The sequence below is a fragment of the Rutilus rutilus genome, assembly GCF_951802725.1.
Source record: "Rutilus rutilus genome assembly, chromosome: 15".
Lineage (NCBI taxonomy): Eukaryota > Metazoa > Chordata > Actinopteri > Cypriniformes > Leuciscidae > Rutilus > Rutilus rutilus.
The window spans coordinates 28,059,981-28,085,691 of NC_140220.1; the positions used below are offsets into that span (position 1 = coordinate 28,059,981).

General features: G+C 38.5%; 1 protein-coding gene across 1 annotated transcript in view; it reads left to right on the forward strand.

Moving 5' to 3' along the window:
* scfd2 (sec1 family domain containing 2) overlaps positions 1-25,711 on the forward strand; it is a 131,310-nt gene that overhangs the window by 22,225 nt on the left and 83,374 nt on the right. The gene's annotated exons all lie outside the window — the stretch shown is intronic.

The window sequence follows — 25,711 nt, forward strand, 5'->3', positions numbered from 1 at the left end:
ACATGCATTGACTCTATCAAAAAAAATCAGATCCATCTGTCCGTTCGTCCATCCACTTATCCATCAACTGATCCATCTGTTCATCCATTCATCCATCCACCGATCCATCCATTCATCCATCAATCCACTCATCTGTCTACCAATCTATCCATTAATCAATCTATCCTCTCATCCAACTACTGATCCATCCATCCATCCATCCATCCATCCCCTGATCTATCCATCTGACCAGACAACTAACCAAAAGTCTGTCTGTCTTTGTCAGATTCTAAGAAGCTTTATTGTCCTTATAAACACAAGCTTGTTTCGAGCAAATATGTGTGATACTAATGTTACATTATTTAGATTATCAGAATATCCGGTTCTATGTAGTATATCAATTTTTGTATTTTATCTTAATGCAAATTGTACCGGTCACTTTAAGCTCAGTGGTTGTTTTCTGTTGTTGGTAATGAACTCTCTATAGTTTCCTCTGGTGTCTGCAGGTGCAGTGAGTGAGTGAGTGAGTAAACAGTCTAAACAGCCTAACTGGCAACAGCACTCAGTAAACACTCTGTGTTTGGCTTTGGGGGAAAAACAGAGAGATTCTTTAAGCATCAGTAGAGTTGCGAGACAGCTTGGATCGGAGTACTCCAGTGGGTGTTTAGCTCTCTGAGGACGCAAAAGTGAAAAGGAAATGCTTTCACTGAGACCCGTCTGGGGCGGATACACGCGTGTGCATCACATCACAGGTCAAGGGTCAAATATGTTGAGGACAAGAGGGAGTGAGGGAGACGTGGGTAGAAAGAAAGGACAGAGACCTTAATGGGAAATGTGGAAAACAGCGAGCCAAGAGAGAAGAAAAGCAAAATGAAGGTCTTCAGAGAGATTTGGGGGAAAAATTTATTAGAGGATTGAACTTATCAAAATATTTCAACCACACTAGAACATGCAAAAAAAAAAAGAGCGTTCCAGACTAATATCCTCTCGCTTCTCCGTTATTAGTTTTCACAGACTGTTTTTGATAGAGTTTCTGGTTCCTGCGGCTGTAAAGAGAACAGCGGGTAAGCTCAGCCCATAGGAACTCATTAAAACAAATCAGGAAAAAACATGAGGCAGAAGCAGGCCAGACCGGCCACATCAGCCAAACCACCAAACAGCTAAACAGCAATCAGCACTCAAGCTTATAAACCTTCAACTCTCCTGTGGGCATCATTGCTCTTGGGGAAAACAGAGAAAAGGTGTTTACTAACATTTAAAACATCATGTTAATCGCACAAAAAGAGTTGCGCTACTTAATGCATGCTCCATCTCTGCTTTTATTAAAGAGATAGTTCACCCAAAAATAAAATGTCATCACTCATGTCATTTACAACTTGTATGACTTTCTTCTGCGGAACACAAATGATGGATTGTATGGAGTAAATTTAAGTTTAAATGATGAGTAAATTAGTATAATTTTCTTTTTTGGAGAAACTATCCCTTAAAAAAAAAATCAGGTTTCTGTTTAAATGTACTGGAAGTGTTAACATGCAGTGGACAATATTACTATGTAATAGTGAGTATGTAATAGTAAATGCTTGCATAATAAGTATGTAATGTACATATAATACTGCTCAAAAGTTTGGGGTCAGATTTTTTTTTTCGTGAAAGAAATTAATAAGCTAATACTTTTATTTAGCATGGATGCATTAAATTGGTCAAAAGTGATAGTTAAGACCCTATTGTTACAAAAGATTTATATTTCAAATAAATGCTGTTACAAAAATATTAAGCAGCACCACTGTTTTCAACATTGATGACAATAAGAAATGTTTCTTGAGCTGCAAATCAGCATATTAGAATGATTTCTGAAGACTGGAGTAATGATGCTGAACAAAAGAAGCTTCGCCATTCCAAGAATGAATTACATTTTAAAATGTTTTAAAAGAGTTATTATATAATATAATAGAACAGGTTTTTAAATGATAATAATATTTCACAATATTGCTGTTTTTTACTCTATTTGTGGGATTTGATATGTAAGACATATAAGTATATGAAGCCTTAAATGGAAGTTTGTCTCCTGAAGTTTTGGAGAGCTCCTTGAGCATGATTGTCTTAAGGTTTCCCAGCGTGTGTGTGTGCCTGTGCCCCCAAACATTAATATTCAGTAATTATAAGGCTCTCACTGGGACATCAAATATCTGCATTCAGCCTTGAGCAGTTTCTGTTTGCACTCTAAACACCATCCGTAACAGGATCCCTGATTTTTCCCAAAGTAATAAGTTCTTTTTCGTCCACTCTCTCTCTCCCCTTGTTTATTATGTTTCATTTTATTTTCCATTTGATGTTTTTTTTTTTTTTTTTTCTGATATTTGCAAGCTGGATTTCTGAAACCAGAGGCTGAAATTGTGTTATTGAAAATACTGGCATGAGACAGGCTCATTCTTCAGGTCTGTGGTTAGGTTACCTCTCTCACCCTCCTGGGGTGCAGCATGGGAAAGCAGGATAGTGTTAATAAAGGCACCCATCCAACCAGGCCTCGCCCTTCTGCTCTGAGTCTATAGATCTGTTCTGAAAAGTGAAAACCAGTGAGCTGTCCACTGCCTACATAGACAACATGATCCTAACCATCATGGAAGCTCATAAGTGACAGATTTGGAACGCTCTACATTGGTCAAAAAAAGCGCTCCTCACAGTTGATTTCAATAAAGTTTAATGTAATGGAGTGATACTGTACATCAAATAAATACATCAAATATATAGCAAACATCTGTTGGTTATGATCTTCTATTTTTACTGTGTAGTTTGAACTATTTTTAATGATACTTGTAGGTACTCCTCACAGTTGATTTGAATTAGAGTTTGATATTATACTCTAATAAGAATAAAGATAGGCCTACATAGCCAAAAATGATTGGCTATAATGTCTATTTTTCAATAATTACTTGTCAGTATTGAATGAAATATAAGTTTATTGCTCATCACTTCTCTCCCCTTGGTCATCATATTGGAATTATTTTAGCACTGAGATTTTATTTCGAAGGGTAAAAAGGTTTTGTTCATTTATTCATCCATCTTGTTTTCAATGGAGAATTTACAGGCTGGCTAATATATCTTTACCCATTGGGAACTGATTGGATGGTTGCGGTTTACTATTACTGTTATCTCTTGTGAGTGACAGGTTGTTCCGCGCTGACGCCAGTAAACAGAGAAGAGAAAAGATGTCCCTCCAATAGAGGGAAAGTTATTTTGAAAACAGTAATAATGATATGCACGGATAATTTAGAATAAACACTACAGTATTCCATAAAAAGACATTTCAATTTTGATTTCATAGTGACTTTAAAAACAGGAGTTGGCAGGTGACTGTGTCCTTGCTAAAGCTGTGGCCTTGGCTGCAGATAATGCTATGATTTGTTGACTATGGCTGTGACTTTTGACAGGTTTGGTTTCTTTGGCTTCTGCTGTCCCACTAAGATGGTTTTAGAGAACAGCTTAGAGTTAATAAGCTGACACAAAGTTGAGGAAAGATGGGCATCATGCCCTTGAGTCTGGTACGGCAGCCCTGGCAAGGGGGAATGTGTGTATGTGAGAGTGTGTTTGCTGAAGAGGGTGTTGTGGTCAAGAAGAGCTGTCAACAAGTACTCTCTTTCACCCATTCCCGTTACCTCACAGCCCAGCACACAGAGTGTATAATTAAATTCATACTAAATGTCAGTTTTTCTTTTTTTCTTTTTTAAAACACTGCGTCACTGCCATTATGGTGTCAAACATGTTTTTAAACGGAATCCAATCAATTCCCGATGGACAAAGCGCTGGAGTTATTTACCAGTCTTGTATTATTTAACTAGATTTTTGCATTTAGTGAAGAAAATGTGAGTGGCTTGCCCATACACCATGTCTACACCATGATACAAGGGCGTTTTAGGTGGTTGCTGGTCAGTATTCTGGTTCAACTGAAGTAACAATGAGCGTTCTGCTTGAAATGTCACATTTGCTTTGCGATAGTGATTCGCGGATTACGGTTATGTCTGTGGACACTGAATAATCCGCGAGTCAGACGGGACTAATAAAAAATAAATAACCTTCTGATTTATTGCGAGTGTATGAGATAAATCATTAATAATGGATATTAAAGTGTTTAAAACTTAATTGTTTCGTCAGGCATTCATTTGCAGATTCTTAATAAGCTACGCAGTTGTGGTGTCCAATTGTTGAAGCAGCAATGGATGCAAAACAGATCAGAGAGAAATTTCAAAAAGAAGAATTAAAGGCGAATCAAGTGCTGGTTATGTGATAGCCTATCAGCTGTCAATCTCTGTATGTATTCGACAATAAACAAATAAATGACATAGCCTACAGTATAGTGTGTGTGTGTTCGGGAAGTTGCATTGACTGTAACAGTGACATTCCGATTTATGTTTGAAGGGAGTAAATCCTGTGTTTAGGCTATTAAGGAAATTGAATTTTGCCAAAGAAGAACTTTTACTTTAGGCACACTGACAAGCGATTTATGCATTAACAAAATCAGAGACCCCTGGAAATCCGATCACAAGAGTTACTAGCCATTGTAAACAGCAATCAATTTGCCTGACCGCTTGTGATCGGATTACATGAAAAGGCCCACGTGTGTGAGTTTACATAATAGTGATGCTGGTCTTACCTATGTAGTGTAAGATGTTTTTAAAGATGGTCTGTGTTGCTGAGGTCCCTCAAAGGTCAGAGGTGCGGGTGGCTGACTGAGGATTTGATTAATTGTGTGGTAAATGTGCTCTTAATACCTCAGTTGTGGACCTGTGACCTTTGACTTCCTCCACCCCACGCACTATCAGGGATTCATTCTGCTTGAGCTCAGTTTGAGTCCTGTTTACTTATCAGAAATCCTACAAAGGCTTTTGATCTGATCTCTTTCTTTCTTGTACTGACATCTAAACCTTCTCTTAGAGGTAAATGCAACGTTAAGTGACATTGTTTAATTTGACGCCTTTGCGTAGTTGCAACACTGATTGAGTGATTATACGAGACATGATTTCAGTAAGTTGAACTTTATCTTTCAACTTGCCTTTTGATGTTCATGCATGTTTTGTTGTGCTTTAACTTGAATTAAAGTGGAAGAAAAGAATTGCGCCCCGTGCTGCTGCTTGAACTGAGGTGCTACAGTGATCCGTCACGTCACATTTAAGAGCATCGAAATGCCATTTATTGTTTAAATTTGATGATAAAATGGACACAATTTGAAAGCTGATCATTTGTTTCTTATCAGAAGTTACAAAGCACAAAGCTCTTTGTGATTATTGTATGGAAGGCGCGCAACAAATAATGTTTGGTGTAGGGAAAACCGTGGACCTGGCAACCCTGACTTCATAGGGTCAAATAGAGCCTGCTTTAACATTATTGTTGCATTAACTTCAACAGCTCTAAATTCAACACAAGAGACATTTTCTTTACACACAGTATGAGTTGCAGTCTTACACGTTATTCTGGCCCCTTTTAAATGACAGGATATAATCGGCACTGATTATTGGCTGTTTTTAAACAATTGGCAAATGGCTGATAGTGAAGATTATTGAACCGATACCAATTATTGGCTGATACATTGGTGCATCCCTAATGACAATATGCATGCGATGGTAAAATATGTAAACTGGTAGATGTGCATATATAGGCTATTTTATAATGGCTTATGTGGTTCATGTACTCTGTTTTGAATTATTTAATTTTAACTCTATTTATATAAATGCATAAATAAAAAATTTGCACTGATGGTGACTTAAAAAGTATTTAAGTCAGCAGATTATTGAAGATGGGCAATAATACGTGGTCATGTAATGTGTAAAACATTTTGTGGTTGGATTTCTAGCAAAAACAACTTTTCTTTCAACTTTTTTTTTCACATATACTGTTACCATTTAGCCATATACAGTATACGTTAAAATTACTCCGACAGTGACATAAGATTTCGGTCATACCACCAGGAGAATAAAGGTGGTTCAGTGACTGGACGCTTCTTTTCTTTGTATTTTCTTTCCAGATCTATTAATTACATTTTTTTGGAATATACCTTTTCTATGTTGTACATGTAATATCTAAATTAAAAAAAAATTGGATGGATGGATGGATGGATGGATGGATGGATGGGTGGATGGGTGGATGGATGGATGGATGGATGGATAGATGGATAGATGGATAGATGGATAGATAGATAGATAGATAGATAGATAGATAGATAGATAGATAGATAGATAGAAGTGTTAGCTCTCAGGTATTCAAGGTTTAAGAACAATATCTTATTACTTTTTACTTGGTGGTCATTAAATGCAAATTTTTTTTAGAAAATAGTAGCATATTTTTTTTACCTTTCTTCATCTTGGACACTATCTCATTATATCTCTTATATCGCATGAATTCACAGACAAAACTAATTATTCGTACAGACACTTCAGGAGCCGAATACATCTTTTCTGTCTTTCTTTTTGTTTTTGAAGAGAGATGGATAACGCACATTTACGCACTCTGTTAAACTGCATCAGTGGCTCCAGGCCGTCATTAACACGCACACAGACAAAGTTATGGCGCTTCACCTTTGACCTCTGAACCCGTAACCCACCCTCAGGTCAACCCTCTCCCCTCTGCCTGGAGCCTACTGCCTCGTCCTGGATTATATCTAACTGTATGCACACGAACACACACGCAGAGACACTTTCTGGACAGTTTCTGGGCTTTCTGACCTCACTAACACAACAAGCTTGTTTTGCCTCCTCCACACACATGCACGATTGCACTGGGAGTAAACCGCGTGGCGTTGTTACAGTATGAATGTGCATGCTCGTGTGTGCGTGGGCGTGAGCATATTCGGTTTTGACCTGGTGTCCAAACACCATTGTTTTTCCTGTTGCTCTGTCTGACAGTCCTCACAGACCCCAAAAACATCCCTGAAGGCCCATGAAGACCCTGAAGACCCCCCCCCCCCCCCCCCCCCCCACACACACACACACACACACACACACACACACACACACACACACACACACGCGTTCCCTGGAGCCAGTCCCTGCTTGCAAGAGCTACAGTCTCTCTCGCTTTCTTTGTAAATCTGTCACTCTAATGTTTTAATTTGAATCGTTTCATCTCTCTGCTGCTTTGATCGTTCATCTGTTGACATCCTCCTTTATTTCCTCTCATCTTTCTTATCTTATCTGTCTACTCTCTCTAGCTGTCGGAATTGTCTGTCAGAGTATGTACTGCATTTGATAAAGAACTTCTTGACCATTTTTTTAAGTATGCACATATGTTGGATGATTACAGTCTGGACATACTACGTCTGCCCTATCGGCGTTGTCATGTGACCTACAACATCAGTTGCTGTTCTTTGCCCAAATATGACAACGGTCTCATTGGATAGCTGTGGAAGCATCATGTCAAAGACTGTATAATTACTGTACCAATACGATGCACACTACTTTGCTATGAATGGGAGAAATTGCAACTCATAAAACGGTGGCTCTAGTAATGCTTTTTAATGGTTGTGAAGTTCATCCTCATTAAATGAAGTAAAGTAGCAGCTCAGACTGTATGCGATTTCAGATGCAGACGTGCTGCGTTACACATGAGAATGAACCACAACTTGTGTGTGCGTGTTGATGTTTATATGTGAACAAAAGCCTAAATTAAATCTGTCCATCAAATAAAGTGATCATGTCTCTTCTGAAAATTTGGGCTAAACCGCTCAATTCATATAGATTAGTTTTATGATCTCTTTATGGACTTTTTGAAGCATCAAATTGGTAGTTGCGTAGACTGTCAATGGAGGGACAGACAGCTCTCAGATTTCATTAAAATAGCTGCATTTGTGTTCTGAAGCTGAACAAAAGTCTTACGGATTTGGAATGACATGATGGTGAGTAAATTATGACAGAATTTTCTTTTTTGGGTGAACTATCCCTTTAACACTAAACTGGCAATAATGACAGTTGTCATTCACTGTACTGTATCAGTAGAAAGCTAGTTAATAGATCGATTTTGGTCCCACTTTATATTAAGTGGCTTTAAATACTATGTGCTTACAAAGACTGGGCTAAAAAGGACACTGCCTTACAAGAATGCAGCCTTCCGTTTAAGAAGCACCTATAGTATGTTTAGCTCTTATTCATCCCAATAGTACCTACTACCAGTGGTTTTAGACTCTATACTTACACCTATCAGCCTTGACGTATGAAGTTTGATTAGTAACTGTTGCCTTTCACACAAGATGTATGTTTATCTTTTGTTGTTGTTGTACAGGGTGGGCCATTTATATGGATACACCGTAATAACATGGGAATGGTTGGTGATATTAAAGTCCTGTTTGTGGCACATTAGTATATGTGATGGTCACCACCCATCTTGAGGAGTTTTCCCCCTCACATATACTAATGTGCCACAAACAGGACTTTAATATCACCAACCATTCCCATGTTATTACGGTGTATCCATATAAATGGCCCACCCTGTAGTTTTACGGTTTTCTTTTCTGTGTCATGCTACACACATCCATAATGGACAATTCAATCTCACAGATTTGTTTGTGCAGATTTTAATCTGTTGTCATCCAGAATGACAGCCCCTCATAATACAAGCTGTATATCGTATTCAAGAGTTTGACAGAAAGAGTGCATCATGTAAGACTCTGACAAGAGAATACACATGAGAGAAGAGTTGTGGCCAGAGTCCAGCCAGTGCTTAAGTGTGTGAGATGACTTATTTAGCCTGTCCGCCTTCCTGTGTTTAGGGCGAACGGATTACTGCCGGAAACGAGACACAACCCGTTTACTCCTCACAGGAAGTTTCAATATCTCTCGTACTCCTCCTCAACCTCCAGTGTAAACGCCCACACTCACATATACACACACAACATACATCAACTGACCACACACTGCCTTCATAAAACCCCCACAAACACAGAGACGCATGCTCATGTGCAGCTTACATCTTTCTTACACACCTGACCTCCTCACACAGCTGTGTTTGTGAAGTAACATCCTTCGTGGATTTGTTTCTCAGTGCCTTTGCATATGACCTGCGCTTATATGGCAGTCTTTTTGTGTGTGTTTGTATATCGGCTCTCTGTGTGTGTATAAGCGTCATGTGCCTGCTAATGCAACACAGCTGAATGAAGAACGTGTTTGAAATGGTCTGTGTGTATCAGATCAATCAGAGATCAAAGGAAAAGCTAAAGATAGACATTCAATCTGGGTCTCCTAATTTCTTGATTTCTTCATCAAGTTCTTGAAAACATTTTCCATTTTCAGGAATCTCTTGTCAACCGATATGGGTTTGTCGGTGGTCAATGCAAATTACTTGGGTCTAAAAACCCAAACTATTGAACAGATATATATATATGTGATCAGATATGGCCTGGTCAACATCAGTCTCTCACTGTTTTTCAGCACTCAATGGCTGTGAGAGTGTCCAGCATCTCCTCAGAGAACGTGCTGACATCTCTCTGGGGCTCACGCTCATTGATTTCAAAAACCAAGCCAAGACCTGAGTAGAACAGCTTCTTCTCAAACTCGTTTAAAATCACTTTGGATGTCCAGTTTTGATGCATATATACTTGCTTTATGTAGCACTGCAATGCAGGACTACTCACATATCCTTTGGTAACATCATCTGTGAAGCCTGTATCTATAATGCATAATCTCAGTATGCAAGTCTGAATGCAGCATTTGTGAGGTTTAGCATAAAGATCAGACATATGCTTGTGTCTGTGTATACTGTATGTGCATATGCATTCTTGGCTAAGGTGTGAAAACGTGCTGAATGGTGAATCAGGTTAGTGTTTTGGTTTTGCAGACAGAGTCACTGACAGCTGTATGAGTGCGTCTCAGTCTGTACCGCCACAACGACTGTGTGTCAAGTATCTCAAGGTGGTCTGTGTCTTTTCACCTTTGTGTGTGCGTCTGCGGACAAGCTGGCGTCGGGCTGAAGAGTGAGCTCCAGTCGGACACTGCTGACTTTTGGAAATCCCCCACAATGCTGTGCTTTCATCAAGCCGTTTGCCAGCGCCAACAGAGAGCTCTCATATAGAGCTGGTTTCAAGTTCCAGCACTTGAATATTCAATTTCTCTGGCGATGAATAAAGCAGTACGTACCGTCCCTATGATTTTGGTGAACAATTTTGGTTTTCCATTAAAGCTTAGTCACAAATAGTTTGGTCAAGCCACACACACACACACACATTTTTAATTATTCCCAGATTCAAATAGTGACATCCACCTTCAATAATATATCACCTTCAAACACAGCCCTCCTTTGTCCGGCCTCCACGTTCCTCTCAAGCCTTAGGCTGTGTGTGAGGGAGAGAGATATTGGAGTGTTGTGTCATGTAATGGGTTGTCCAGGGTCAGTTGCGGTCAATGAGACGCAGGTTCAATTTTCTCATCGCATAGCTTAGCCAGAATCCCGAGCATCCTGGGAATTTTCTCCTCAGCGGTTGTAGTTCTGCGCAACATTGGCAGTGAAGCGGTTGAGTAATGTAATTAATTCTGATTAGTTTCAGGGTACTGCGGCTTTAAGTCACAAAATGAAACGGCTCCAGGGGTCCAGATGTCTAGATTGTTTGTTGTTTTGTGTGTTTGAGTCTTGCAGGGAGTAGTTCACCCAAAATGAATATTCTGTCACCATTTACTCACCCTCATGTCGTTCCAAACCTGAATGACTGTCTTTTTATTCTGACTGTTTATACACATAAAATACTATGAAGAGTTTTTGGAGCTCTTGTTTTGTAATTAGGGCTGTCATGCTCCAAGATGGACAAAAAGCAACCGTAAGTCCATCCAACTTATGTGCTGTATAAGTGCTATGAAACCATACGATCGCCGTTAAAGCATAAATGTAGCATTTTTAAAGAGGTTGTTCACCCAAATATTAAAATTCTGTCATCATTTATTTAACCCTCAAGTTGTTCCAAAACTGTATGACTTTCTTTCTTCTGCTGAACATAAAAGATGATATTTTAAAAATGTTGGTAACCAAACAGTTTTGGACATTATTCACTTTAATTTTATGGCCAAAAACAACATTTGTCAAAAAAAAAGTCCCCTCATTTTTAGGATGTTCCACGGAAGAAAAAAGTCGTACTGGTTTGGAATGACATGAGTGTGAGTAAATGAGGAAAGAATATTTATATTAATTTTGGGGTGAACTAATCCTTTAAAACAACATAACCCTAACCCAAGTAAAATGGTATTTGGCTTTGATGCATCAAGATGATGTGACATACATCTAGGCCTAAATAATAATCTGAGAAATGAAAACAAACATGATGGATTAATAATTCTATGATGGAAACTTTACAACTTCAGTTCATCTCAATTGCATATGCGCATATTTAACCCTGCCAAGTTGAGTTCAGTCCTGAGACACACGAGAACTCATTGCATTTGGTGTCGTTGACATTGAACATCATCAATATACTCCATAATACTTCCCATTTTGTTTTTCCCAGAAGAAATAGTTATATGGGCATGGAAAGACATCATAAGGGTGAGTAAATGATGACAGAATTTTCACTTTGAATGAACTGTTTCATTACACATTTGTCTGCATCTGTTCCAGTTTTGCTGCACCAGCAGTGCTGCTCATGTTGTGTGTGTGTGTGTGTGTGTGTTTTGATTATCGTTCATGCTGTCTGGGTTCCAGCTTGACGTGGCTCTCACGGTTTGTGGAGAAACATGAGTGCCGGAGAAAGCAAGCCACTTTCATGTTGTTTCCCTTTCGTTTCGGCCTTTGTTTACGCATACATTTGGACTGTGTTCATATGAAGCTGAGAGAAAATTAAACTCATCTGCCCTGAAGTAGGTTTTTTTTCTAAATGTTTTTTGGCACTAGCCCTCAGCTTCACTCCTCCCACTCATCTTCATCTCCACCCACACCCACACACACACACTAACTATGACTGACAGCGGGACACAGAGGAGGTGGAGAGGCCTCAGGCTCTGTGCTGATGTGTCTGGAAGTATTTAAATGTTTCTTCTCTGCTGCTGGTGTGCACTGAGCCTCTGTGCAGCATCCCTCGAAACATCACAGTGCTGTCCACGTCAAGTTTGCCTAGTGTACTCCTTCTGAAAGCTGGGATAATTTTATTTTATTTTTTTCTGCCATCTCTCTCTTTCTCGCTCTGTGACTCATTTACGGTTTCATGGGCCTGACAAAAACTATGTTTGAACAGAATGCAGAAATAAAGTAAGAATAGAGGAAATGCATATACAAATCATACACACGTATGTATGTAGATACTTTATTTATTTGGTTGGTTGTTATTATGTAACTTACTATTTAGACTCTAGATCCGTTTAAGAGTCTCTTATGTTCACCAAGGCTGTGTAGTCGATTAAAAAAAAACAGTAAAATCCGTAATATTGTAAATTATAATAAAAAAATTTTATCTTAATTTTTAAATGAGCTGTTTTCTATTTTAATATAGTTATAGTGATGGCAGAGCTGAATTTTCTGCATCATTACTCCAGTCTTCAGTGTCACATGATCTTTAAGAAATCATTCCAATATGCTGATTTGGTGCTCAAGAAACATTTCTTATTATTAGTTGAAAACTGTTGTTTTGCGTAATATTTCTGTATAAACTGTAGTACAACATTTTCAGGATTCTTTGATAAATGGAAATTTAAAAAGAACAGCATATATTTGAAATGAAAATCTTTTGTAGGCCTTTATATCATTATAATAGTCTTTAACTACATTATAATAGTCTTTAAAACATTATAAATGTCTTTACTGTCATGTTTGATCAATTTAAAGGAGAACTTGGTAACTTTTTTAACGTAATAAAACGATGTCAAACAACCTGTTCTGGTGATATGTTCTGTTTTCCCCGCTCCCCCCAGCGTTCCCAGGCGGAAAACCAACCTTGCAACTTGGGGACTACCGTCCCGGCAAGATAGAAATTGGAAGTCTCGTGAGAAGCGAGAACGAGAATGAGAACGAGCGCGAAACACAAATTGCTTTACGGCAATTCGACATAAACAAACACGCATGTATGATGTATTACCAGATTACCCACCTCGGTAGACATAGCTCCACACGATACAGTTGGCTTGCTCCGATCAAAACAAACGCACATGAGCAGCGGTAGAGAGAGGGGGAGGAGGCCGCCGCAAGTGAGTTTTTTACGACCGTGTTGTGAAATATACGCCCCCCCACAGCTGTAGGGGGAGCTCGTGGGGAAAACATGCGACAACAAAAGGGAAAATCAGCGAAGAAGTGAGTAGAGTTCGCTAGAGTTACCGAGTTCTCCTTTAATATGTCATTGCTGAATAAAAGTATTAATTCGTTTTAAAAAAACAACCTTTTTTTTGTGCTATAGTATAATTATTCCAAACAAAGTCAAAGCAGAATCTGAGGCATATCTCCAAACAAAACAAAGTAGTGTTGTTAGGTTCCAGAATAAATTGGTGTGTTTGAACAAATTGGTTGATTAAATGATTCAATGACCCATTCATCCTGACCAGTCACCTGTTTCATCCCTGAATGAATCTGTGTTTTGAACGAATCGATTTGATAAATGATTGAATTTGACTCGTAAACAGTCATTTGTGTCCACACTGGCTAGGCTAATCCATGTAACCTACAGAAAGAGTCAGTGTAAAATGTGATTTATTCTCAAACACACAAACATGGACAAGCGGAGCGATACAAACATGAATGTGTCCACCTTATCTTTCAATGGCGTTGTATATTTGAGAGACTTCTGAGTTATTTGCCACCATAGGTAAATAAGTAAGGCCCAATCCCAATTCTATTTTATACCCCTTCACCTACCCCTAACCCTTCGCCTACCCCTAACCCTTGCCCCTTGAAACAGAGTGCCAAGGCGTAGGGGTGAAAATATTCCCCTAAGAAATGGGACACCACTACTACACCGTTTCATTATACGTCGTCGCTATATATAGCGCCTACGTCACAGGAAATGCGCCAATGTTTATCACAAACTTCCAAGATGCCGTCGTCAGCTGTAGTCTTGCGTGAGTTACAGCTATTTTTTGCATTTTTCTTCTGAAGTTCGCAGAAAACAACGGAGATGACGATATCTTCGACGCCTAATGCTGCCGCGTTCACACCAAACGTGAATAGAGCGTCTGGCGCGAGTGATTTCAATGTTAAGACGCGTTTAAGCGCGTCTGGAGGTCTTGCGGCGCGAATGAGACGTTTAGCGCGGCGCGGTGGACGCGAATTCGCCTCATTCGCGCGTCCACTTCGCTTCAAACTGCTTTTTACACGCGTCATATTGTTAACGAACTTTAGCGTTTTTTTGCAACCGTTTCTTTGAAGAACATGACCGTAAATATGAACACAAGATTGAATGTGACAAAGAAAATGATTATTGGCAGTCATGTTGCCTCTGTAGCCGGTGTATGCAGGTACATTTTTCATACCCCTTCGTTTGAAGTGTGGTCCCGAAAAATCTTCGTTTCAAGGGCTATCTGGCCCTTCCCCTTACCCCTACCCCTCCAACCAAATGAGAATTGAGACAACCCTACCCCTTCACGGGAACGCGCAAAACAGAGGGGTAGGGCCAAGGGGTAGGGGCAAGGGGTGAATTGGGATTGAGCCTAAGAATAACAAAGTGCTCTAAACGGTAAAAAATATTTATGACTACGATAACAGTTGCATCAAGTCACCTTTATTTATATAGCGCTTTTTACAATACAGATTGTTTCAAAGCAGCTTTACACTGATAACAGGAAAATAATGCAACAAAGTTTGTTTCGACTAGCAGCTCTAAAAGATAATAGTGTCATTTTCCAGCTTAAGTTCATTTAAATTGAGTACGATGATAAGATGTGTAGTACAATAATATATTTTTGGCTAAGCAAGCCACATCTATTAATGTCTCTCATCCCTCCATCTCTCTCATGCAGTATATGTATCTCACCCCCTCCCTCCTTTCCACTTATCCATTATCTAATTGACCTCCGTAATTAGAGACACTCTTGCTCTTCCTGTGTGGTTTGAGCGTGTGGTGTCTGTCTCTCAGAGTTAGACTCGGCTCAGAGAGACTGCGTGTCATTTGGAGATGTATTCAGTCGTAAACATGGATTTGAGGCAGGCCTATGCGTCAGCGCTAAGCACGGGTCTAAAGCGCCACATGCTCGGCGTGTCTGACATCAATTTGCTTTCCATTTGTGTGGCGTGGATCCACAGCTAAACACAAATTCAAATCTATGTGTGGTTTTGATATTTGACTTAGCCAAACGCTTTTCCGCCCGTGAGACTCGTGACGGCCGGATGGGGAAAGATGGGACTGAGGGAAAGATAAATTCAGAGAGAAGACTGTAACTTCAGATGTGTATTGTCCCACACGTGAGGCTGAGGGGGACCCTTGTTCTCCTTGTTTCCTCTTGTACTCTCTCTCGCTCTCGTTTAGGGGAGAACAGATGAGTAGTGCCATGTGTGTTTGCATGTGTTGTTGTTTTCCATGGAAAAGAGGGAAAAATAAAAGGAATGAAAGTAACCCAAATGAGGCTAGTGTGCAACCGCTAATTATGAAGCTGTTTGGGGAGGGGGCAATGAGTCCTGCACACACTCTTTTCTTTTCTTTTCTTTTCTTTTCTTTTCTTTTCTTTTCTTTTCTTTTCTTTTCTTTTCTTTTCTTTATTAGTTTCCATTGAAAGTTCTTACATTCTTTTTCTTTTAGCTCTTCATTTTTTTTGTATGTTTGTTCATTGTTATTTTAATTTCTTTTTTGTCCATTCATTATCCACTGTAAACCCAAACGCTCAAAATAATTAATTGGTTTGAGTAGAGCCAACTCAAATTATACAAATTAGTTCCATCAAATTAACTTTTATGAGTATTTAGAACTTTCTTTTTCTTTTGAGTTCACAAAGGTGACACGTGGAGCATGAGCTTGGTTTGAGAACAGTGCATGTTAAATGTTTTATATTGCTGTACTCATTCAGCAAGTACTATGCTATCAAAACATTGTGTTACCAATTAGCAATTTAGCATTTATCGAATTAGCTGGTTAAAGCTAGCCAAGTTTCCATGACTAAACATATTTAAGTTGAGAGTACATGATCATTTAAAGTTGTGTGTGAATTAGCTTACTCAAATATTTCAAGTTAAGAGCAATTAAAATGTATGCGTACAAAATAAAAATCTGCAAGTTCTGCTTACTTCAATTTTTTTTTTGTTAAGAAATTTAACTTTTCAAATTATTTGAGTTTTGCCAACTTATTTGGGTTTACAGTGTGTTTGTCAGTTATTTCTCTTATTTTCCACGTTAAACTCGTTTTATAAGTAATTTTTTAGTGTGCTTGTTTGCCTTTCTTTAATATATGCATACGCAGCAAACCTTTCAGTGCTCAAATGATAAAATCTGATTCCTGTGCCCTTAATGTAAGTTGTTCTCATCCTCAATTCTTATGAGCAACTGTCTCGACTCTTCCTGTATTGGTGCGTGTTTTAAAGACTTACTCACTCTTTTATCCATTCTGTGAGTTTGTTTTTGTAATTTACTCTTATTTGTTTGTGTGTGTGTGTGTGTGTGTGTGTGTGTGTGTGTGTGTGTGTGTGTGTGTGTGTGTGTGTGTGTGTGTGTGTGTGTGTGTGTGTGTGTGTGTGTGTGTGTGTTCTTGTAATTTACTCTGCTTTGATAATGACTGTGTGTGTGTTCTTATAATTTACTCTGCTTTGATGATGACTGTGTGTGTGTGTTCTTGTAATTTACTCTGCTTTGAGTGTGTGTGTGCGTGCGTGCGTGCGTGTGTGTGCATCAACCACTGATCTATATAAATGACTGGATTGCGCATGACGTCATAAAAAGTGAAGCCACCAGTAAAATTCTAGCTTTCGGCCCAACGGCCATACGCAGTCTATGTGCCCCAATGCGCAACTTACGAAACTTATGACGTCAGAAGTAGCGTAGTGCGTCATGGCATAGCGTAAATATCAGCAGTACATCGCTTAACTCGCATAAGTTGTACTTAAGTGGAATCCGTATGTTCGTTTGGCCGGAAGCTAGTTATTTTACTTTATAAAGTTTTAAATATTAATATTTTTCTCACACAAACTCATCGTTTTGCTTCAGAAGGCCTTTATTACTACTGTTTTTATAATACTGTTTTTATTCGTAATATAAATGATTCAACAGTGTTTTCGTTAACAGCATGTATTTTGAAGCAGTAAATATAACGACTTAAACGTTGGTTAAGTGAATAATTAGCTCAACAATATATGCAAATAACACTTAATTCATATGCAGACTTTAATGCTAGTAAAAAGCCATAGAAGCCATAGCCATAGAAGACCAAAAAATGTCAAGGACCAAAAGGACAAGAGTTTCGGATATTGCCATCTTTGTGAGTACATTTTGTCCACACACACACACACACACACACACACACACACACACACACACACACACACACACACACACACACACACACACACACACACACACACACACAAAGCCTATTTATTTAATGCAGTATACCATCTATGTGAAAAAAAAAAATATATATATATATATATATATACAGTCTCTCTCCTTTCATGACTGTAGTTTTCCTCATTTAACTTTATCTGTCTGTTCTCTCTGTTATGTCTGCTATATCAGTTAATCAGGGTGTGGGACAGACAAGATATTATAATGTGTGTTGTGGGACGTTTTTACATGTTTACTTTTTAGAGCAGATTTGGTGATCTTTCCTAAAATTATTACAGTGATTTCATGATCATAATGGACTGTTTTGAAATAACTGAAATTCCCAGATTTCCAGACGGACAGGCGGGAGATGAGTTTACTGGAATATGTTGGCCAAAGCTCCAGTGAGGTCTGCATGAACTAGTGTTAGTTGTTTGGGTGAGGAAGAAGACTTTTAATGAAGTTAAAACATCCAGTATGATTAAGAAAGCCGTAATACAGATAAATGAGAAAACAAAAGGTCAGAGTGAAAGACGGAAAGAGCAAGAGAGACTAATAAGGGTTCGAAAGTGGTTTGATGAGAAATGAAAACAACATGGTCCATAATAAATGCTGTATTTGCCGTTTAACTGTTGTTTTTTGCTGATCTGTTGTTTTCTTGTCTCATGGGAATGTTGGTTTGTGTGCACATTTGTTGATTTTGTTTCAAGTGCTGCATTGTCCTGCTGTCCCGACCTGTGCTCTCTCAGCCCATCAGTATGTCACTCACTCAATCTCCATGACAACAGCCTCTGGCCCCTCCCCTTGCTTACCTGGCATCATGTTTAAAGTGGATTGAGTCTATGCCTGTTAGGACACCACCAATATAACAGGATGATGAATGAACAAGTTAACCATAGCATTAGTGTATTATTTACAATTTAGCAGAACCGCTTGGTTCCTCTTCCATGGCATGCTGGATTCCCACGGCGTGCTCAGCGCAGCAGCTCCATGTGTCAATCAAACGGCTCTGCTGACTGTGTGCATTGAGCAGATGGAGACAGAGCAGAACACACTCTGTACAGCCATTCTGCCCTTCATCAGCTCTGAAAACACAAGTCACTCACTCTTATCAGCACTGACACACAGGGTTTCATCCCGTCAGCCATTAGCAAATATTCATGGTTAGACTAATTAAAAACGTTTAACTATCAGTTCCTGAAAAATCCCAGATTGTTCAACCACTATATGATCATTACCGGATAAAAGAAGAGTTTAATGACTTGTTGACATGTTGCTTCCGAGATATTAAACATAACTGGTGTAACTCACACACACACACACGCATATATAAAATACCAATGGGGCTACATTGCATTTTTTACATAAAAAAAAAACAAAAAACAGTATAGTTCTTAACCAGTATAATTTTCTTTTTTCTAGAAAAAATATTCAAGCCTCCTTAAAAGATAAATTATATATTGTTTTCCAAAAATATGTCCAAATTATATTTATTATTTATTATATTTTGACATATGTTTTAATCTTGCCTTGTAAGTGATGTAATTTTTTCCCCATTAAGGCATTGTTATAGCCTGACGTCGTCATACTCAGATTCTAGTCAGAATGTGAGTCTGATACTGCTCCATTGAGCTTTGATTATGGGGCGTGTTTCAACCGAATCAGGAAGGAAAATGCCTCTGCACTCAATTGGATAGACCTACAACCAATCAGAGCAACGGAGTAAGTTTTCATTCATGTTTCCGATCGACAAATGCCTTGATCGTGGTTCTCTGTTCCTCTTTTAAAATGAATGCGCTGTTGATATCATCTATAACAGACACGATGGCGGAATCTACACATGATGTTTCATAAACAAAGTTCGGCAGGAGCACGTTCACATAATCAATCCAATCAACTTGTCATCAAACACCATGTCTACCCTATAAGCATGAGAGGAAACATATATTCACTCTGTCAACTCACCTAACATTCCTTGACAGTTTTCAGCATCCCTCCACTCACTCTTGGCCTGTTCTTCCACAGCCAGGAATACGGGGGGAGTACTTTGGGTTCGGGCCGAATACCGAGCCCGGAGCCTCTCCTCGGACAGCACGTCAAATATGCATTTATTCTATCTGACTTATTTGTAAGTGTGAACTCGTGAAATCTCAATTCTCAAGCGGCTGTCGTCTTTGTTGTTAACGAATTCAACCCAAGCGCTCGTTGGTGACGTAGATGATTACGTTGCTCATCTGTCCATCATCGTATAAAGCCCGCCCTGACAATTTGATTGGTCCGAACAATTTTTGTTCGGGCATAATAGCTCCTCAACGGAGCGAGTCCAGACCGAACTTCCCGAACAAAACATTTTGTGGGCGGGGCTAAGTTCGGCTGGCATCCAGGCTAGCATTGTTAATGTTTCGCACACAAATTGTCTGTTCAGACCAAACCTGAAAAAGAAAAAACTGCTGAATAAAAATTCAGTAGGTGGCGCTTATGGTAAAGCAGAAATGCCCCAGTTACCCCTATACACAAAGCATAACTTTCGTCTCCGATACTCGCTTGTGTGAAGGAAATGTTTTGATGAAGAACGAAATGTCTGGGTTTTAAAAAGGTATAATGCAAGTATTTTGAGGAAGATTCTTGTGATTTTCAATGATTGTCTTTTATTAGTTTACTCTAAGTCAGATAAGTTTTGTTTTTGAAAACTCAATTACACTTAAACAGCCGTTCATGTACCAAATATAAGAGTGAAGAGATGAGAGCCAGTTCCCAATTCTTCCTCTGCTCTCCACCCTTGCTTAGCAAAACCCTCTGTCCGTGAGCACCACCGTTTAGCATCTATTATTGGGAGATACGAGGGTCCATGGCTATACCATTGGAAATAACGTGATAGCTAACTGGAATCACGTGTGTCTTGATAACCAATCACATTACAGCCTTGACGTCATTGAATTTCGTGCAGAGTCACTCCATGGCTCCACTATGCCAAAATTCGAAACAATGGCCGTGCTACCCAACCACCAAACCTGGACAAATACCCGAGGAGCTGAGAACTTGAAACAACCGCACAGAAAGATCATCTACCTGATGGCAATCCTCCTGCTAGCTGGTGATATCCAACTAAACCCACTGGGTGACTTTATACAACAGAAGAACAGCAGTGGCAGGGCATCTAGGGCAGCCACTAGGGGAGACTGTGTTGTACAGTATAGACGTAGTAAGTTTGGCCAAACAGTCTTCTCTGTACGGGCCTCAAATTATAGGTACTGCCTCCCTGCTGAACTCAGAGAAAGCACCAGTTATCTATCATTTAAACTCACACTCAAGAGATGGATTAAAAACAATCAAAACTGCAATCATCAATAGTTGGTTTACCTTATTTTATTATTTGTTCAATTCTCCTTTATCTTATTTGTTTTCTATCTTTCATGTATTCTTTTTTTATTCATGTAATATGATGATGTGTTGACCTGGCAAGGGACTACAGATGAAAATGAGCTTTTCTGTTAACTCTGGCGCATTTACATTTTATAGTGTAAACAAAAAATGTCAATTTATGTGCATTGTCCCTTTTAAATAAATAAACAAATAAATACAATAAACTATAATAATCCTGATCCCAATCCCCCCTTGTCATTCTTCATGTCTTATCAAGTAAAAATATAAAAGGCCCAAAAAATTTTCCAGAAAACTGCGTACAGTTGCATATAGTGTATTGATCTCCTCTCTAGCCAAATTTGGTCTCGTCCTGTCGCTGTGAGGGTTCAGATTGTTCAGATGCCGAATCTCTTTCTGTGAATGTGTGGGAGATGAAGAGAAAGCAGAGAGAATGAAAACAGACAGACTGATTAACCACGACATGCTGATTTTGGCTTCTGTTTTCAGCTGTTCTCTCTCTCTCTTTCTAAATGATAGCAGAAGTTGCCTGCACTTGTTTAGCTAACTGTGCCATATGATATACAGCATTTCAGCAGTTTGTTGTTTTGTTTATGCTTGCTTGTGACAGAGAGGGTGTGCATTCCTCAGTTTGTCCTCCTTTTAGACTCTTCTTCCTCCCTAAAACTCTACAGTGTCATGATAACAGCGTTAAATATGAAGTGATCGTAAAAAAAGCCCAATTCTGCATTGACTCATCATCCAGCTGTGGTTGCCGGGAACAAATGACCAAATTTCCCTACAACCCAGCAGGATGTACAGTAACCCCCCCCCCCCCCAAGACATCTCTCTGATCGCCGTGTGCTCCCCTGAGTAACGTCTTAATCATCAAGGTGCTTGTTTGCATTCTTGCCCTGAAGACAAATTAGCTGAAAGTCAGAATTATGTTTTAAAACATAAACTGTGTTTGACTCAGTTCTATAAGAGATCCCCTCCGTAAAAGTACACTGATGTGAGTGTGTGTGAGTTTACGGAGTAATTTCCTGTTTATACCTGAATCGAAGGACTGTAAATGTTTAGACAGTTTAGGTGTGCCAGGACGCAGTAAACAGATGCTGAAAAACAGAAACGTATTTCAAAGTTTAATCCCCCGCAATGAATGTTTTTATTAACCAACAAAATATGCAAAACATAGAGTACATGCTTATAAACACACACACCTCTGAATGAAATCTAACTACATGGTCTGTTGCTGCCACCTACAGATTGCAAGTATTTACACTTCCAAAGCTAGTTCGTTCAGTTCATGTACTTGTGCAAAAAATGTCTTTAACGTGTTATTTTAATCTTTTTAATATAACATGTTTAAGACCGTTTTGCACAATTTTGCATATTTATACATCTATATGGCTGGAGGAGATTTATGTGTTGGCAAACTCAATAGTACAAAACTCTTATTTTGAAACCTGGTTTCCTCTCATTATGCTCTCTCTCTCTCTCCCTCTCCCTCTCTCTCTCTCTCTCTCTCTCTCTCTCTCTCTCTCTCTGAACTCAAACCTCTGACTGTGTGTTAGACACACAAACTGGAATCAGATGGTGAAGTTTAACCCCTCACATTGCAGACTTTGTGTGTGTGTGTGTTTTTAAGGGTAATGTTTTGTTAGGTGTGTTTTAGTCTGTCATTAATTATTAGGTCAAAGTCTATCATTGTTCCTGTGTGTGTGTTTGTAACTGGGAGCAAAAGAGAACTTGCATCTCGAATCTGCATTTTTCTTACATTCTTGTATAGCAAATAAAGCAAAAATGAATCACAAAATAGTTTATACGTTCATGCAAATGCAACACACTCTAATGACATTTTATATATGCAAAACTTTAAGTGAAAAACATTTGGAGCACAGATATTGTCTTTGTTTTAAAGATGAGTTAAAAATGATAAATGTTTTGGAATTTGTTATATAAGACTGATTCCGCCTCTACAGGTAATAAACTCATTGTGAGATATAGTCACAATTATGAAAAATAAACTTGCATTTATGAGTTTTTGACACAATGTTGCAGTTACGGGGAATAAACTTGCAATTGTGAGAAATAAAGTTAAATTACAGGAAAGTTAGTTAAATAAGTCAAATTTTATTTTTACACTGGCAATGGGAAACAATATTTCCATATTTTGTGTTTTATGCTAAGAAGAATGGATTACATAAATATTTTTTTTATATTTTAGCATTTTATTGGCTGCACTAACAGAATAGTTAGCTGTATTCACCAGCTTGTAGATGGTGAAGTTTAACCCCTCACATAACAGACGTGTACGTGTTTTCGCATGTGTGTTTGGATGTGGTTCTAGAGTCATGTCACAGTGGCCATCTTATGGTCAGCGGTGACACTGCGGGGAGTGTGGCCTGTCAACTCTACTCGATTGTGTGCATGTCTGTAAACACTGTCTAAACTAAATGATACCGTTAGCATAACCATACAATTACAGAGAAGAGAATGGGGGGAATTTACTGGGATGTTCTTACTCTATTTATTTATTTGTTCGCTGTGTAAGACAGAGATGGAAAGCACAAGTGTGTGTTTGCATACTGCAGCAAAAACAACATTACGCTGCGTTGATTATTTTACATACTGCATTGTTCTCATCCAACGGCACAAATCACATAGAAACCACAGCTGCTCTGGTTATCAGATGGTCTGGCCTTGTTCGAAACCGCTGGACCTGTCAAACAGACAAGACTTGGCACATTGTTTGTTTTTGAGGTAAAGGACAATGGCTCTGATCCAAACCCTAGCGAGCTGCCACATTGTCTGCTGTCTGTATAGGTAGATATCATTTGAGGCAGGATCAGGATGCAAAGTAAAAGGTAACTTCATATATTATCAAAACTTCATACAGGAACAAAAATATTATTCATAAAAAAAAAATGTTTTACTAAATAAATACATTTTTATAAGTTTTATAATCATTATATTATAGAAACATTCCCCTGAATAAAACCTTGGATATATATATATATACAGTGCTATGCATAAATTTAGACACCCATGCTAAAGTTGACTAAAAAGAGGAATAAAAAATCATCTTTTGGAAATTGAACTGAATGCCTTAATTAAAAAAATTAGGAAAAATCCAACCTTTAAGGACACCAATTTTCTTTGTGAATGAATGAATGTATCGTAAATTAAATGTTCTTTCTTAAAATACGGGTGCATAAGTCCGGACACCCCTATGTTAAATTCCCATAGAGGCAGGCAGATTTTTATTTTTAAAGGCCAGGATACTTCATGGATCCAGGATACTATGCATCCTGATAAAGTTCCCTTGGCCTTTGGAATTAAAATAGCCCCACATCATCACATAGCCTTCACCATACCTAGAGATTGGCATGGTTTTATTTCAGTTAGCCTAATAGCTGGTTTGATTTGCATTGAGAGATGATCTTATGGAAAGTACTCCATGCCAATCTCTAGGTATGGTGAAGGCTATGTGATGATGTGGGGCTATTTTAATTCCAAAGGCCAAGGGAACTTTATCAGGATGCATAGTATCCTGGATCCATGAAGTAACTGGCCTTTAAAAATTAAAATCTGCCTGCCTCTATGGGAATTTAACATAGGGGTGTCCAGACTTATGCACCCTGTATTTTAAGGAAGAACATTTATTTATTTACGATACATTATTCATTCACAAAGAAAATTGGTGTCCTTAAAGGTTGGATTTTTCCAATTTTTTTTAATTAAGGCATGTCTAAACGTAAGCATAGCACTGTATATATTACTAAAATAGCACTGTATCAGACTTGAAGGAATTGACTGTCATCATTCTCGGAGTGTCTTACAATATGTGATGTTTGTGTAGATTGTGGTCAAAATCTTACAAGACAGCATAATGTTGCTGACTGTTAGGAATGGCAAGAGTGAATCCTAAAAACAGCTAGCTATTTGCCTTATTAACAGCATTTTTAGGCATCTTCAGCATGATTTAATGGCTCACTATAGGCTTTGAAACACAGACTATATTTGTACCTTTATTTGTCATTGCTATATAAGAGTTTTAGTATATCAAGGTGACCTGGTCTATGCCGCACACACACACGCACGCACTTGAGAGAGCGGAGGGTGGCTCATGTTTAAAAGACAAGATTCATGAGGATGTTCTTACATAAACTTCCCTGATACAGGCCAGACCATCTGCCTTTACCTTTAAGAGAACATCCATCAGCTATATCTAGCATTACCTTTAAGAGCATATCATTATCTGTGCAGTTATCTCTCTTGTAAACCGCCTACGCCATTCATCTCCCTACATTTCTTTAGATATCTTCTGCATACATTTCAATATCTTTCTCTTCTTGCATTAAAAAACCCTTCCTCTTCCTCTCCTCTTCATCTCATATTCGCATCTACTCATCCATCTGTTTTAGTCTTTTTCGGTGGACAGATTGAATTGTGTCCTAGTGTCATCCATGACAACCAAACACAACACAACTGATGCAAACAACATCCTATAATAGATTTTTTTAATACATTCAGCCATCAAGTGTGTAAAGTTTGCTCAGTGTGTACAAACAGAATACAGCATATGGGATAAATGCAAAAGCAGGACAACATACAAGTTTCCAATATTTATGCATTGCACACTACCGTTTAAAAGTTTTGGGTCTGTAAAAATGGTTTTAAATGTTTTTGAAAGAAGTCTCTTATTCTCACCAAGTCTGCATATATTTGATCTAAAATACAGTAAACCGGTAATATTGTGAAATAGTATTACAATGTAAATTAACTGTTTTCTATATTTAATATATTTTAAAATGTAATTCATTCCAGTGATGGCAAAGCTGAATTTTCAGCATCAATACTTCAGTCTTCAGTGTCACATGATCATTCACAAATCATTCTAATATGCTGATTCGCTGCTCAAGAAACATTTCTCATTATTATCAATGTTGAAAAGAGTTGTGC